Source organism: Rosa rugosa, chromosome 4 (assembly GCF_958449725.1).
Source record: "Rosa rugosa chromosome 4, drRosRugo1.1, whole genome shotgun sequence".
NCBI lineage: Eukaryota > Viridiplantae > Streptophyta > Magnoliopsida > Rosales > Rosaceae > Rosa > Rosa rugosa.
The window spans coordinates 30110111-30127423 of NC_084823.1; the positions used below are offsets into that span (position 1 = coordinate 30110111).

Sequence of the window (17313 nt, forward strand, 5' to 3'; positions counted from 1 at the left end):
CCTTGAGGAAGGTATCGAGTAGTTTCGCAGGGTAGGACATTGATGTAATCCGAGGTTTAATTAGACTAATATAGTATTCATACAAGTCAATGATTCTACGAATATGCGGTATCATTTGATTCACCCCACTCATTCTTAATCTACATCATATGACAATGTAATACTAGTCAAAATCGTGCAAGACTTTTCATATCGTTTTTTTAAGGAATTTTTTTTTGGGCTAAAGACTGTTTAGTCCCTGTATTTCCTGACATTCCAATTTAATCTGAAAAGTCCCTGAGGTCTCAATTTCAGTCTAATAGGTCATTTCCGCGGGAAATTAGGAATTGACTTTGGGTGAAATGTCCAATATACCCCTCAGTTATTTATTTTTTCTTTTTTTCCTTTTTAATTTCTTTTTTTCTTTTTTCTTTTTCCTTTTTAATTTCATTTTTCCTTTTTTTATTTTAATTTTTTTCCTTTTTCCATTTTAATTTCTTTTTTTTTTCTTTTTTCTTTTTCCTTTTTAATTTCTTTTTTTCATTTTTTTCTTTTTCCTTTTTAATTTCATTTTTCCTTTTTTTTCATTTTTCCTTTTTAATTTTTTTATTTTTCATTTTTTCCCTTTTTAATTTCTTTTTTTATTTTTCCTTTTTAATTTCTTTTTTTTCTTTTTCCTTTTTAATTTCTTTTTTTTCTTTTTCCTTTTTTTTTTCTTTTTTTCCTTTTTCCATTTTAATTTATTTTTTCCTTTTTTTTTTTTCCTTTTTAATTTTTTTTTTACTTTTTTTTTTTTTTTTTTCTTTTTCCTTTTTAATGACCATCATATTCTGCTGCATCAGTAGCGCCACGTCAGCGAACCAATCCAGATCGACCCGAAACCCCAATTCTTGTTCTCCACGCCAGCGGCCATTTTTCTTTTCCATCACTATTCTTCTTCTTCATTTCTGGTTTTTGTCAACTTGGCCATCAAAAACCACCATTTCAACCAAACCCAAAATCCAAATCACCATTTTGAGCAAGACCCAAAAACCTCAGAGTTTGAAAAAATGGTAGTTTTCAGTGAAAAGTTAAAAAATGATAATTTTCAGTGAAAAGTTTCCAAATTGAGGCTTGATGTGGAGAGAGAAAGTGGGATTTGAGTGGGAGAGAGAGAAGTAGGCTGTGAAAACAAGAGGGGAGTGGTTTAGCGGCGAATTTCCGAGCTGATTGGGAAACAAATGGGTTGTGGAGTTTTATCGGAATGGGATTGGTGGGTTGAGGAAGTAGAAAGTAGGCAAAACGAAAAAGAAAAAAGAACTTTAAAAGGAAAAAAAATTAAAAAGGAACAAGAAAAAAAGAAGAAATAGCAAAAAAGAAATTAAAAAGCAAAAAAGAAATGAAAAAGAAAAAAGAAAAAAGAAAAAAGAAAAAAGAAAAAAAAGAAATTAAAAAGGAAAAAAATTAAAAACAAAATTAAAAAGGAAAAATGAAAGAAAAGGAAAAAAGAAATTAAAAAGGAAAAAGAAAAAAATTAAAAAGAAATTAAAAAGGAAAAAGAAAAAAGAAAAAAGAAAATTAAAATGGAAAAAGGAAAAAAGAAAAAAAAGAAAATAAAAAGGAAAAAGAAAAAAAGGAAAAAAATAAATTAAAAAGGAAAAAAAAGAAAAAAGAAATAACTGAGGGGTATATTGGACATTTCACCCAAAGGCAATTCCTAATTTCCCACGGAAAGGACCTATTAGACGGAAATTGAGACCTCAGGGACTTTTCAGATTAAATTGGAATGTCAGGGACTGAAACGATGAGAGAGTTATAGTACAGGGACTAAACAGACTTTAACCCTTTTTTTTTTTACCCTATCGTAAGCTAGTCATGCACTTCAGTTACATTAGCGAGTTAGCAACACATTACTCAGTCAGTATTCGGACCAAGGTCCATGCCAAGAGAGTATTCCAGCAAAATCAGACTAATTCTCTGCCGTAAACGCACAAACTCAAAATACCCTCAAAACTACCGGTCACAAACTGATGGAGTTGGGACTCAAACACAAATACTAACAAACTAGAAGAGAGAAACCGCTACTAAGCTAATATTAACATCAATTATAAGAAGTGTACTATTTTGAGGACCCTTACTTCTTATAATTCCCCATGTGAGTAATCAACTTTCATAATTTGAACCGCTATTAAAACATAGAATAAAGACGATCTCAATATGTAATCAATTTGAAACTCTTTTCAGTTTTCACAAACTCTATTAAAAATCCCATCAGCTTAACTGTTTAACATAATACATCACACATGTTTCTTCTAAGAGCAAGTCCACCCGTTGGGTAACCGGGTCACTTACTATTCACTACTTTTTATGTTTATTTCCACCCTCTGGGTCACGGGTACAGTTTCCAAACTGACCTGGGTCACTTTCTGGGTGAATTTTGTGACCTGCAAACTGACTCGGTGACCCAGGCCAGTTTGAAAACTGTGCCCGTGACCCAGAGGGTGAAAATAAAAATTTAAAACAGTGAATAGTAACTGATCCGGTGACCCAACGGGTGAACTTGCTCTAAACTTTGCTTTCTAACAATATGGTTTTGTTGTTTTCCTATTGAAGGGTACGTGTTGGACTTTTGGGAGTCACGCATTTTGATGAGTTATGGCGTTGTTGACTTGGAATTGAATTTGTTTAACATTTTGTGCCGCCGACTTTGGATTAGGGTAGATTATTTGTCTGCATCAGCTTTTGTATAACAATAATGAAATAAATAAAACACACAGCTAAATAATTACTAGGCGTTTAATGATCTCCGGCTCTCTTAGCTATCTCAAAGGAAATGTTGCAGTTGTCATAAAAAAAAAAAAAAAGGAAATGTTGCAGCCAGCAGTTGCTGCGGGAGCTGGAATTTATTTATTAGGGGGAGGGCTAGGTAGGTAGGTCATAATCCACGTCCTAGGAATATTATCATCATGGATCGGCTTCTTCTTTTTGGCCGCCACATGTCTATCTAGTTGCCTAGAGATATCACCAAATTTTTCCGGCCTAAGTTTTTGAAGAGGCTCATTCTCGTCACATAATTTCTTTTCTTTTCTTCATCACCACTCGTTGTACATAACCATATACAATGGCGGATCCAGGATTGGAATCTTGGGCGGGCTGGATTTCTTAAACAAAAAAAAAATTATATATATATATATTATGGAGAATCTTGACGGTGCGAGAGAATTTTATTAATTTAAAAAAAATGTACACCTAGTCAGGGGGGGGGGGGCGTAGTGAGCCTTACCCCTCAAATACATATCTATACAAAACTAAAAAACAAAATCAACAACAAAATAAACGTGCAATGCAATACAAGAACCTAAACTAACTAAATCTAACTCTACGAGTTCCATAAGCTTCAAACTCGTGCAATGCAATACATTTGTTCTTTTAAACCATGAGTCAATGAATTTTGATCGCTTCGGTTTTGGCTCATGATTTGACATTTTACTCTAACACCTATAAATTAAGAAATTAACTTTGAATTAACTACTTTTCATAATAACTAATTTAACAAAAATAAAAAACCACAATATAAGCCACAATTTTATATGCACTCATGCACAATGGAAAAAAAAAAGAAAAAAGTACCTTTGTGTTCCAGTTCGTAGTTCCAATTCATAAGTAAACCCACTGACAGAATCCCTTTGCCATTCACTTAATCCGTTATACTTTAAGTAAACCCACTGACCTGTTTAAGTATTGAAATCAAATAATCAATTAAACCCACAACAATTGCACAGCAGAAAGCCAGAAACTCAGATTTGCATTTAAACCCACAAAAAATTTAACCCACATCAATTCAACAATAACTTGCAGATTTGCAGAACCAAGAAGAGTAGAAGACGGAGAGAAATCAGATCAAATGCTGCATACCAGATTTCCAGACCAAGAGACAACCTTCTTCCATGAAATCTTCAATCCAATGGACCAATACAACCTACGAAATTGAATTTCACATCAATCTTAACCCTATAAATTGCGCCAAATTGGATTGATTCAATTAAACAAAATCTTACATTTAATTCATTGGCCCAAATTGAAGAGGGAGAGTAAGAGGAGGAGGACTGGAGGATGAGGACGAAGTCACGAACTGGAGGAGGACTCGAGGAGGCGATCTCTGAGACTGAGACTTGAAGTGGAGAAGCCGGGAGGAGGAGGACGAAGTCACGAACTGGAGGAGGACTCGAGGAGGCGACGAAGTCACGAACTGGAGAATCGAATACTGGAGAATCGACGAAGGAGGCGATGAAGGAGGACTGGAGAATCGAATAGGTTTAGTTGAAGTCGAAGTCGAGTGGAGTGGGTTTAGGACGGGCTTGAGTTGGACAATACCCATTGACCCGTAAAAAAAACCAAGTATACATCTAGCTTTTTTTTTAGGCCCAAAATTTTCGAACGGCTCAGTTAAAAACAACAATAAAATCATTGTAGAATCTATCATCAGAGATGATCATGACTTGATCTATTTGCTTGTATTGAAAATCTAGGGTGCATGGTGCGTGGACTAACATCTTTTCGGTGAAACTTTTGTTTTTCAAGAAAATTTATCTTAGGCTCTAATAAAAAGACTACAAGAAAGTTCTTGTTGAAGGAGACTAGCTTGCAGATCTTCATAGAGAAAATTATTGGAAGGTGCAACACACCTTTGTGCATGAAAACTTTAGTCAAAGGCATTATATATCCAGCTCAAATGTTCAAGACATCTCTCCAAACATGTTCAGCGAGAAGCAAACTTCACGGCCAATATTTTTAGCTAATTTTGGTCACTCTATTTCAAGAAGCCACTACTGGAAATATAGTCTTTTACTTATCATTTCAGCTTTTTAATTTTGATTCATTTGATTCTGATTGTGCATGAGATTCTAAAGTTCAACCTTTGTTGTAGTTATTTTCATTTTTTTTTTAAATGACGTTTTAATTCAACCACGAAGACATAGCATTACCGTCTAACATCCTAAGACAGTCTTTGAAACCCTAACAGACTTTCCTGAGCTAACCTAAGGATTTTAGACAGTAATTTTCTCATTAAAGGAGCAACAACGGGAAGAACAAAGAGTGTAAAATTTTGCAAAACCGCGTGGACCTTTAGATGGTGACACTTATTTGGATGAATCTTTCACTTAAATAATGTCCTAGTGATGGACTAACATAACTGCTTTCGTCTGTACCTTAAGAAACACAATCACAGTAGGAAGCATTTGCTCTAAGTAGCGTCATGCTGCTCCCACACTGAAAGCAATGAGGTGACTGACTTGAAGCAAAGAATGGTGTAAATACCAGATAGAACAAAATGATTAAGAAAACTTCTTTGCAAATGTAACAATGAACTTTCAAGTCAACACCAAGATTGCTAACGCAGTGTAAACCTCTCCACTGAGGAAACTTCACTGCGTGGCTTTTAACGTAACCAACACGAGAAAACAATCCACTATGAATCAAATACATTCACAGTATACAAGTAGTGTTGTTCATAACAATCACTTTCACTTAGCAAATAGCTAACTTGTTTTACAACTGTTCTAACTCCTAATTCAATAATCACCCTATTCAAATGAGTCAATCTTCCATTCTTCCTTGCACTCAACGTCTCACTGATCTTGAGAATGAACTATGCTAGAGACAGAGTATGCTAGGAAAAGAAACATATAACATGCAAAGAGAGTTTTTCAGAAAATAACTTGAGTAAACATATGCAGTACTGATACAACAAGTTTTGTTGCATAAAAACTTTATCGTTAAAATCAGTTCCGAAACCTTTTATAGAGGAGCAAGACTCCCCCTCAATCAAATCTCTTTTTCATATCAAACCAGATAAACAAGGAAAGCTTTTAAAACTGATTTCGATAAACACTCAATACTTCCTAACTGTTTGCAAATCCAATCTATATTTGATATGCATATCAGAAACCTTTTAATGCAGATAAGTATCTTAAATCAACTTAATCGACATGCATATCAATTTCAAAAACATATTAATGATATGGAATGAATACCACTTTTAACTCAAGATCAGTGAGTCGATTCTCCTTGATTTTCTCTACATAGTCCGATTTTGCAATCTTCTTTTTGTTTCCTTGAAACACCGGGAAAATAGAAGAAATACTCTCCTAGTTCTGTACAATCTTCTCGTCTCCTAGTGTCTTTGGGAATGTGTGTGTTGAATGAGAATAGCCCAACATATTTACAAATGGTGAATCATGTTTTCTCTACTCTACTAGAACAACATTCGTGCACACATGTTTTCTCTGTTGGATAACAGTAGAAGCGTAAAATCAGAAACTAATTTTGAGTAGGGAGATATGGTGCATGAATGACACACAATATGGGAGATGTACAGTCCAAAGACATGTACATAGCTCCTAGAGAGAGATATGGAGGAGACTCTCAAACTACCTGATAAAGGAATTCACTCTTATGATACTTCTATAAAATACTCTTCTACACACATTACTCAACTAGACTAGCCTACTTATATAAGTCTACACTAGACAATGTCATAAGTATGACAATTATAACGAACATAAGTAATTTACAACTCAAATTCTGTAACTCCTGTAACCACCATAACTGTCACATTATGTCACAATTATTCAAATCATAAAAACTCTCATAATTCTAAATTATTCATAACTTCCAACATCCTCCCTTAATTTAGAATTATTCTATCATTAAGGTGACTCTTTAGCTTCTAGCCTTAGTCATCAGTGATGTTGACAATTTCCTCCGTTGGATCGATACTCATTCTTTGATCCACACTTTCTTCTACATTTTGGTTGTTGCGAATTCTTTCTTCTTGCTCCATTTCTAACTCAACTATATCGAATTGCATTTCTGTGATTACCCCATCAAGGTGGTCAACATGTTCTCGGAGAGAATCTCTTTTTGCAGTCAACGCTGTCACTTTTTCCTTGAGCGCCATCAATTCATCAAAGTTGAAATCTACTACATATATTTCTTTCTCCAACTACAGATAATGCAAAGCAACGAAGGCTGCTTCATTTTCAGCTTCTTTCTTGGTGGCTTTCCATGGTCCTTTAAAGATGGGATGCTTTACAACTTTGGTGTCAATTTCACACTTGTATCTGGGAGCGTGAGAGGAGCCATCAATGGTTGTCATGAAAACAGGTTCAGGCAAACTCAACTTCCTGACCGCTTCTTGAAACACTCTTTTGAATGGAACAACAATATTTGTTGGCATCTTCACAAGATTGCAAAAGAGAGCATTAGTATTGAATCATGCATACGAATTCATTATGCATGCAACTTAATTATGCATTCATGATGCATTTCTTCATCGGGCACCATTATGCCACAAGGGAGTGATTAGTCTAGGCATCTTTGTGCCTCTAGAGAGTATGCAATTTCCTTTTGGCACCTACGTACCTCCTTCATTCAGGGACTTTAACCCTAACCTTCTTTCATTCTCTCAGGGTGTAACATCCCGTATCTTGATTCACCGGTTTACTAATCATTAGGACGGTAAACGACATTTACTATCACTTTTATTGTCGTTTCAGTACTTTTAGGTGGCCCTAAAAGTTGACTTTTTATTCGGGTCAAAATTTGAGAAAATGTTCTTCATGAAAGTTGTAGAGGACGTTAAACCGAGCGCGTGCATATGTAGTACGTAAAAATCGGAGCTCGTATGCAAAAGTTATAAGCGAAATAGTAAAGTTACTGTTCATTGGTAGTTAGTATATATTTGAAATTTTTTTACTATGGCCGGTAACTCTTTTCTCTCTCCCCCTTTCCCCCCCGTTTTCTTCTTCCTCTCCCCGAGCTGTCGCTCTCTCTTTCTCTCCTCTGCAACTCCGGTTGCTTTCTCTTTCCGGCCACCAAAAAGCGTGAAACCGGTGGCTACGGACTCGTCTCGACTTCCTCTTGGCGCTGGCGGTGGTGGCTCACGGCGGCTTGGCCAGAAAACGACGCATCAAGCCTTAGAAGTTTACTGTAGCAGTTTGAGTCAACGCCGATTTCTTCCTATTCCGGCCACCTCCGACGACGAACCATAATCATTTGGAAGCGGCTTGCGATGTAGATGATGCTCCCCAAATATTTTGCAACGATTTGCAGTGTAGAGGAAGAATCGACGATTGGAAGATTACGGTCACTATTCACAGTTTGAGTTCAAGCTTCTCCTTAATTGTTGAGGTACTTCCGCTCATTTTCTAACTTAGTTACAGTTGAAAGAATTATTGGGTCCGTTGAGTAGGTGCTGCTGCCAAAGTTTGGTGGCCATCGGAGCTGGTGGCGGTGGCGGCGGCGCCGCCACTGTGGGCGGCGGTAGCGGCGGCTAGGGTAGCTTTTTAATTTCAATTTCTGGCTAGTTGAATTCTATAATTATCATAGAGATTGTATGTGAAGTTTGGTAATTTTTGGAGGAGTTTGGAATTATTTGTCAATTTCCGAAGTTTGAAGTTTTGTGATTGAATTGTGGGAAATCCGGTCGTCGGATTTCCTTCGTTTTCGTTGTGGGATATATAAATTGAGGAATTGGTGTTGTGGAAGAGATTTGAGTTGAATTTGAGAAGTAATGGAGATAGGGATTTTCGGGTTTCGTTTAGGTTCGTAATTATTTTATCGGATTGTCGTTTACGGAAATATAATTGTGTACAGGGCAATGCCGCGAGCTACGGTTAAATGAAGGAACTCGTTTGCGTGGTCGCCCAATAGTACTGTGAGTGGACTTTTGTTTTTAAGTAATTGATGCATGCATTATTTCTTAAAGTATGCTCTATTTATTCATCAATTTACATTTCGAGTATGAGATTATAAATTGATTTAGTATTATCTCATATAAGTACTTTCATTATTGATTCGTTTCCGAAATTGCTTTTGATTTATAATCTTAATGGTGAATTAGCTTATTTCCGAGGTTATTTCCGGAATTATTCTCTAATTATATTTTATTTCGATTTGAGACTTCTAAAGGAGTTTCGAAATGGGATTTCGATGGAATTATTTCTTGTTTATTTATTCGATCTTTGGTTTTGGCATTGGGAATGCCTTAGTAATGATTTCGGTTTGAGAATTGTGATTTTGTTTGATCTCGCTTTTCTGCTATTGATTTGGAGATACTTTTGGCGTGTGGGACACGTCGTTGGAAATTCTTTAACGAGAGATGGGGGAAGCCTTATGTATTTTGGATTTACTGGATTTTCGGTTATGTTTCCCTGTGCCATACTGAGGGGTGATTTTATCATGCTAGCATTGATTTTCCGCCTTTGTGGCGCGGTGATGGGATCACCGTAGCCCTTCCGCCTTTGTGGCGCAGGTTACTGTCTCTGTGACAGTAATTCTGTAGCCCAGTATCCTATCGCTACACTTAGTGGCGTAAGGGTATATTACGGGAGTTATGGGAGTTCTTTAGCCTGGGAGGCTATCACCCAACCAAGCCTGAGTGGCTTATTCGTATGGCTATCATCTTCCCCTACTTATACTATTTTTGACTAACGGGGACTAGTCTGAGTTTTCTTAACCAGCGGGGCTGGACTTATATTTTCGAGTTTTGAAATTTCAATCTTTTACTCTATTGTTGTGACTAGCGGGGCTAGTCGGTTTTCTGGAGTTCAACGTTTTTCAGATTATTTTCTTAAGTGTTTTATAAAGGTTGCATGCATCCGGATTTTACATATATATCGAAAAATGTGGGAAAGTATGAAATACATTTGGTTTTAATTTGTTTATTTTTGTCCACTCACGCTAACGTGTTTTTCAATACTTTTCCCCTGGGCCCTTCGGTTTCAAATGCCCAGTTTGCAGGCGAAATTAGTTGAGGTCGGGCGTACATGGAGTCGAGGCATAGCCAACAGCATTGCTTCCGCGTACTCATTCTATTTCTGTTTTCTTTGTTACTTAGTGGATTAGTATTGCTCTGATAACCTATGGGATTAATATTGTTTTTGGGTTGAGACTGATATTTGTGAAATTGGAGTTGTGATTTGGGGAGCAGATGGCTCCAGAAGATTAAGGATGGATGATTTAGAAGTGTAAATGTTTTCCTACAGGTTTTGGGTAGCCTACTTTTATGGGAAGTTCCGCCAAATTTTTGGTAGAATCTCTTCTAAAGTGGGCCCCGCAGGGCCACTTCGGATTTCAGGGTGAAATCTGGGGCGGGTCCTGTCAGTTGGTATCAGAGCATTAGGTTGTTAGGTTCTGTAGACTCGTTTCTATTCTGTTACCTTATATGCTTGGTGTTGCCCAGTACCTCTCGAGTGATGGCCCGACTGCAGCGGTTCCCCATCGTGTACTCTTCGGTGCTGTGGTATCCATCAAGTGTGTAAGGTACAAAGCTAGTTGGTTTTCTTCTGGTGCTATGCCTCTTGTACGCCGACCTCTTAGGGATTCCGCTGCGTATTGGTCTCCTTACATATGCACCTTTCCCTGGTATTGGTAGAGTAAGGCTACTCTACAAATTCGAGTTGTGCTATGAAATGTGATTCGAGGAAATGTTATGGTTATCCCTTCCTCGATGCCGACAAGTTGTTGGGGCATGGTTAAGGTGCGAGACCGGAGTTTTATTTTGTACTTTATTGGTAGGGATGAACGACCATTGTTTTGGGCTGTCTCTGAGTATTATAACTGTTTTAGAATCCGGTTTTGGAGAATTGAAATTAGTAATAATGATGGTTCTAACATTGAATTGAGTTTTGGAGAATGTGTTACTTGATACGATCGGCTCTGTGAGCGGCATGAGGAATATTACTGGAATTCGATGGAGATTCTTTGTGAATCTCATTGTTGGAAATCATTTATAGAGAATCCACATTGGAATGTATCTCAACTGGACACCTTATGTCGGCATCATTACGCATCACTCTCCGGTAGACAACAGATAAAATTGAAGAGATGTCCTGGGTTGTTATGTCTAGAGGCTGTGTTTTCAAGTGGCTATGGTCACTGATGTTGGTAAGTGGGAAGAGATAACAGTAAATGAGAATTTTAAATAGAATGAAATTTTTTTTTTAAAAATTGTCGATTTGGGTCGTTGACCTAACCAGGGTGTATGAGCATAGTTTTGCTCGGAATAAAAGAAATTGACTTTAGATACCACAACTTATAGTTTTGTCTACCTGAGTCTTGGATGGTATCGAGTAGGGAGATGAACATGAGTGGGTTTTTATAGTTATGTGTTTGAAGTTCTAGAGATTGGTAGAATGCTTAAGGTTTTATAATAGAGTTACTGTTTTGGTCGGTAAATAATTGGGAGAGTTGGAATCAACTCTTCGTACGTGATATTATGCAAATGGGTGTCCTTGGTTATCCGCTTTTGAGTGAAACAGTTACACATAAGTTTGGGGAATAGCAGTAATGACCTTGTTGGGTGTCCATAGAAGTTCGAACGGAATTACTATGTGATATGGAATTTGATTCGAGTTTTGAATTATGGAGCCTTGAAGGTTGAATTGTGTTAGGCTCTTGGTGGAAGTTTTGCCTGACGGATGGGTTGTGATATGATATTAGCGGTTGGTGGAATAACTTTAAGGAAATAAGTTTTCAGTTAGTTCCGGAAATATTTTAAGTCAAGGTTTGACCAGGACTCTTGTTATTTTGGGTGGAAGGTATTGTAGCATACTTTAAGTGATGTACTTTAGTGTTGATTACTTTGAGGAAATTGGATCATTATTGTGGTGGGACCACATTCGGATCCGGATATCGCTTGGTGTGCTACAAGATGTTGGACGGGTGTCCTATGATATATATAAAGGATTGTTCAGGAAAGATCTTGTGAATTGTGTTAGCTACCTTGGGGGATTGATTATTGCTTGAATCGAATATACGTAATGGATTCCTTGGGAGGAATTCGGCGAACTTTGCCACCGTGGTGACCTTTAATTGGAAATGTATAGGAAGTTGTTGGTATGAATGAAATCCGGTCACCACTTATCTAAAGGTAAGACGACTTGAACAGGAAGTAGGAGTTGAGTTGGAATAAATTGATTGGGCTTATGTTCTATCAAGGGTTCAATGGATATTTAAGTACTAATTGTTGAGCTACTATGATTGAGTTATGTTATTGGATTAATTCTTGATGAGAAGATTTAGAAAGTTTTTGGTACAATTTTGGTTAGCACAGGAAAGTCATAGGAATTCTTGTTGTAGCTGAAATTTTATAAGTTAAGCGTCGCTCGAGGAGTGGATTCGTGGTTATCTTATCCTCTTTTCGGTAAGGACCGTCGTCCTTTATCAGCATTGGCCTTAAGTTAAATAAGGAGAGTTGACTATATTCTAGTCCTTGCAAGTTCAACGTTGTTTGACATGACTGATTTTTGGTGATTCTTGTAACATCAGATAATGAACTTCTTTGATATCTCATTTTCTTGTCTTGAGAATTAGATTTTCGTTTCTGTGGTACGCAAAGTGTTATTTGTTTAATTAAATGACTTTGAGCTTTTCCATTTGGCCTATTATTCGACTTTCTCTCCAGGTTGTTTTGAGCAAAAGAGTTTTTGCAAATTTTTGCTTAGTAGTGGATAAGACTTTTTGGTAATGCTTGAGGGTATATTTATACTTTAGAACTGTTGAGTCAACAAGGGATGCTGTGAATTTTGTGGGGATTGTTGCCTCTGACCAGATTCCAGCTTGAGGATTTTTCTTTTCAAATGTTGAATTTCTTTCCTGCTGGTCAGATTTTGGATCAGATTTGGAACAATTTCTAGTGTTGTTTGATGCATCATAGTCCATTAGAGGTATGTGTCCATTAGAGGATTTGACACATACAGAATTTAGAACTTTTCTATAATGTCATACCTGTAGTAGAATTGTTATGAGGTGATGTCGGACAGATGGTTGGAAATGTTCTACTTGGGACTGGTGGAGCAGTTATGAGAGAGAGTTTTTTTAATTATCTAAGGAAGTTATTTTATTTGAGTTTGATCAGAATTCCAATCAAGTATTTAATAATTACGGATAGTGGTGTTTTCGGTTGTGAGAATTACATTGGTATATGGATTAAGAATATCAATTGGGGCAACAGAGATCAACGAGAACGACATGGATTCAACCAGATTTTAGATCTATGACTATTAAAGAAGTGTAGCTTCGGCTAAGAACAACTTGAGTGTGATGCATCTTCTTCCAGATATGATTCGTTGAGCTGGAGTAGAGTTAGTAGTTATAATTCTTGCTTGCACTGGATTTTTGAGGATGTGGTACATGACATGGTAGTTAAGCGAGTACTAACTTGTAAGAATTATTAGCAGTTTTGATCAGAGGCATTTGTAAATAGTAAATTTCTTGTGACACATTTGATTTAGAAAAGTTTTTCCACATTATCATATTTATAAAAGTTTTTGAGTGAGGTGTTATATGTGTGGCCAGTAAGGTAGCTATCAAATGAGTTTTTTTAGTCGGCTCGGAACGTCATCTCAAGGCTGGACTAATGATTTTAGTCAGATATCAGAGTAGCGCAGTGGAAGTGTAGTGGCCCCATAATCTACTTGATTAAGAACTTATAGGTTCGTTTGAGGTCGACCTTTGTATGTTTGACAACTATGGGACCTTTACGTGAACGACATTTGATTAGGAACTCAAGCACAAACAAGGAAGTGCTGTCTTGTGGTAGCTAAGGAAGTGATGTCTTTTGGAATTGTTGATTAGCAGTGACCATCTTGTGGCATGGTTATCACAATGTTGTTGGTAAATGGGTTGGATTTTCACTAAGCGACTTTTGTGAGAAGGTTATGAATGCTATAATTTTAACAGGGTGATTTGTGACGTTAATACCATGTGTTATCTGAGCTAACCATTGAAATGAATTTTCTTTTACACCGGAATTCATGTACTTGCGAGTTTATGGTGCTACATGGTTTAACAAGACAAGTGAATCGATTTTGGACGTTGATAATTTTGGATTATAGGCATGTCTTCATTGCTTTTGTAGTGGGGATCATAAGAGTTTCTGTGGTTGTTGATTTGAGGTTGCGAAAAGGAAAGCTTAATCTAAGTTAGAGTGGGTAAGTTTTGAGATTGTGGTATTTTGAATCAATTGGTGTGTTCTTTCTTTCTAACCAGCATGAAATTTCGAGGGCGAAATTTTTATATGGAGGGGAGAATGTAACATCCCGTATCTTGATTCACCGGTTTACTAATCATTAGGACGGTAAACGACATTTACTATCACTTTTATTGTCGTTTCAGTACTTTTAGGTGGCCCTAAAAGTTGACTTTTTATTCGGGTCAAAATTTGAGAAAATGTTTTTCATGAAAGTTGTAGAGGACGTTAAACCGAGCGCGTGCATATGTAGTACGTAAAAATCGGAGCTCGTATGCAAAAGTTATAAGCGAAATAGTAAAGTTACTGTTCATTGGTAGTTAGTATATATTTGAAATTTTTTTACTATGGCCGGTAACTCTTTTCTCTCTCCCCCTTTCCCCCCCGTTTTCTTCTTCCTCTCCCCGAGCTGTCGCTCTCTCTTTCTCTCCTCTGCAACTCCGGTTGCTTTCTCTTTCCGGCCACCAAAAAGCGTGAAACCGGTGGCTACGGACTCGTCTCGACTTCCTCTTGGCGCTGGCGGTGGTGGCTCACGGCGGCTTGGCCAGAAAACGACGCATCAAGCCTTAGAAGTTTACTGTAGCAGTTTGAGTCAACGCCGATTTCTTCCTATTCCGGCCACCTCCGACGACGAACCATAATCATTTGGAAGCGGCTTGCGATGTAGATGATGCTCCCCAAATATTTTGCAACGATTTGCAGTGTAGAGGAAGAATCGACGATTGGAAGATTACGGTCACTATTCACAGTTTGAGTTCAAGCTTCTCCTTAATTGTTGAGGTACTTCCGCTCATTTTCTAACTTAGTTACAGTTGAAAGAATTATTGGGTCCGTTGAGTAGGTGCTGCTGCCAAAGTTTGGTGGCCATCGGAGCTGGTGGCGGTGGCGGCGGCGCCGCCACTGTGGGCGGCGGTAGCGGCGGCTAGGGTAGCTTTTTAATTTCAATTTCTGGCTAGTTGAATTCTATAATTATCATAGAGATTGTATGTGAAGTTTGGTAATTTTTGGAGGAGTTTGGAATTATTTGTCAATTTCCGAAGTTTGAAGTTTTGTGATTGAATTGTGGGAAATCCGGTCGTCGGATTTCCTTCGTTTTCGTTGTGGGATATATAAATTGAGGAATTGGTGTTGTGGAAGAGATTTGAGTTGAATTTGAGAAGTAATGGAGATAGGGATTTTCGGGTTTCGTTTAGGTTCGTAATTATTTTATCGGATTGTCGTTTACGGAAATATAATTGTGTACAGGGCAATGCCGCGAGCTACGGTTAAATGAAGGAACTCGTTTGCGTGGTCGCCCAATAGTACTGTGAGTGGACTTTTGTTTTTAAGTAATTGATGCATGCATTATTTCTTAAAGTATGCTCTATTTATTCATCAATTTACATTTCGAGTATGAGATTATAAATTGATTTAGTATTATCTCATATAAGTACTTTCATTATTGATTCGTTTCCGAAATTGCTTTTGATTTATAATCTTAATGGTGAATTAGCTTATTTCCGAGGTTATTTCCGGAATTATTCTCTAATTATATTTTATTTCGATTTGAGACTTCTAAAGGAGTTTCGAAATGGGATTTCGATGGAATTATTTCTTGTTTATTTATTCGATCTTTGGTTTTGGCATTGGGAATGCCTTAGTAATGATTTCGGTTTGAGAATTGTGATTTTGTTTGATCTCGCTTTTCTGCTATTGATTTGGAGATACTTTTGGCGTGTGGGACACGTCGTTGGAAATTCTTTAACGAGAGATGGGGGAAGCCTTATGTATTTTGGATTTACTGGATTTTCGGTTATGTTTCCCTGTGCCATACTGAGGGGTGATTTTATCATGCTAGCATTGATTTTCCGCCTTTGTGGCGCGGTGATGGGATCACCGTAGCCCTTCCGCCTTTGTGGCGCAGGTTACTGTCTCTGTGACAGTAATTCTGTAGCCCAGTATCCTATCGCTACACTTAGTGGCGTAAGGGTATATTACGGGAGTTATGGGAGTTCTTTAGCCTGGGAGGCTATCACCCAACCAAGCCTGAGTGGCTTATTCGTATGGCTATCATCTTCCCCTACTTATACTATTTTTGACTAGCGGGGACTAGTCTGAGTTTTCTTAACCAGCGGGGCTGGACTTATATTTTCGAGTTTTGAAATTTCAATCTTTTACTCTATTGTTGTGACTAGCGGGGCTAGTCGGTTTTCTGGAGTTCAACGTTTTTCAGATTATTTTCTTAAGTGTTTTATAAAGGTTGCATGCATCCGGATTTTACATATATATCGAAAAATGTGGGAAAGTATGAAATACATTTGGTTTTAATTTGTTTATTTTTGTCCACTCACGCTAACGTGTTTTTCAATACTTTTCCCCTGGGCCCTTCGGTTTCAAATGCCCAGTTTGCAGGCGAAATTAGTTGAGGTCGGGCGTACATGGAGTCGAGGCATAGCCAACAGCATTGCTTCCGCGTACTCATTCTATTTCTGTTTTCTTTGTTACTTAGTGGATTAGTATTGCTCTGATAACCTATGGGATTAATATTGTTTTTGGGTTGAGACTGATATTTGTGAAATTGGAGTTGTGATTTGGGGAGCAGATGGCTCCAGAAGATTAAGGATGGATGATTTAGAAGTGTAAATGTTTTCCTACAGGTTTTGGGTAGCCTACTTTTATGGGAAGTTCCGCCAAATTTTTGGTAGAATCTCTTCTAAAGTGGGCCCCGCAGGGCCACTTCGGATTTCAGGGTGAAATCTGGGGCGGGTCCTGTCACAGGGACTTTTATCCTACACATTCTCTTAGGGACATTTACCCTACATCTTCTTCGAGGAACTTTTACCCTTCCATAAAAACCACATTGGTTTTTCATCATTCTTCAACTCTTCTCCCTGTTTCACTTTCTTCTCACCCTTTTCTCTTTACTCCCTCTCTCACACTTTCTCCTTCTTTTTTTTTTCATCTAGACTCTCATTTTCTCTCTCTCTTTGTCTCTTCCCCTCTATTTTTTTCAAATTTCCTCTTTCTATTTCTCTCTCTTCCTCCTTTTTTTTTTTTTTTTTTTTTCTCCTTCTTTTCTCTCACAACTCAGTGTCTGCTCTCCTTTTTTTTTTTTTTTTCCATCCTTAATTTAATTTCATTGCCCATTAGCAATACTTCATACACCATAGATTTCTTCCACCACCTTGCAACAATAACCGCAAGTCTTGGTATGGCCGGTCACTCTAACTCTTGAACCTCTTTGCAACCTTTGAGTTTCAAGGTTGATCTTCATTGAGAATTTTGATTCTCAATTCCACAGTTTCGGAGCAAATATTTTACTCCAAAAATCTCACTGAGAC

At 37.5% G+C, this 17313-nt stretch overlaps 3 long non-coding RNA genes across 3 annotated transcripts; 2 read left to right on the forward strand and 1 right to left on the reverse strand.

The window, feature by feature from the left end:
- Positions 1-3157: 3157 nt before the first annotated feature.
- Positions 3158-3912, reverse strand: LOC133742662 (uncharacterized). The gene is made up of 3 exons (XR_009862664.1): positions 3874-3912; positions 3589-3688; positions 3158-3456 (listed from the first exon to the last, which is right to left on the reverse strand). It is a non-coding gene; the product is annotated as an uncharacterized LOC133742662 (long non-coding RNA).
- Positions 3913-7744: 3832 nt separating this feature from the next.
- Positions 7745-9994, forward strand: LOC133707319 (uncharacterized). The gene is made up of 3 exons (XR_009845051.1): positions 7745-8151; positions 8617-8677; positions 9756-9994. It is a non-coding gene; the product is annotated as an uncharacterized LOC133707319 (long non-coding RNA).
- Positions 9995-14366: 4372 nt separating this feature from the next.
- Positions 14367-16616, forward strand: LOC133707396 (uncharacterized). The gene is made up of 3 exons (XR_009845100.1): positions 14367-14773; positions 15239-15299; positions 16378-16616. It is a non-coding gene; the product is annotated as an uncharacterized LOC133707396 (long non-coding RNA).
- Positions 16617-17313: the final 697 nt, after the last annotated feature.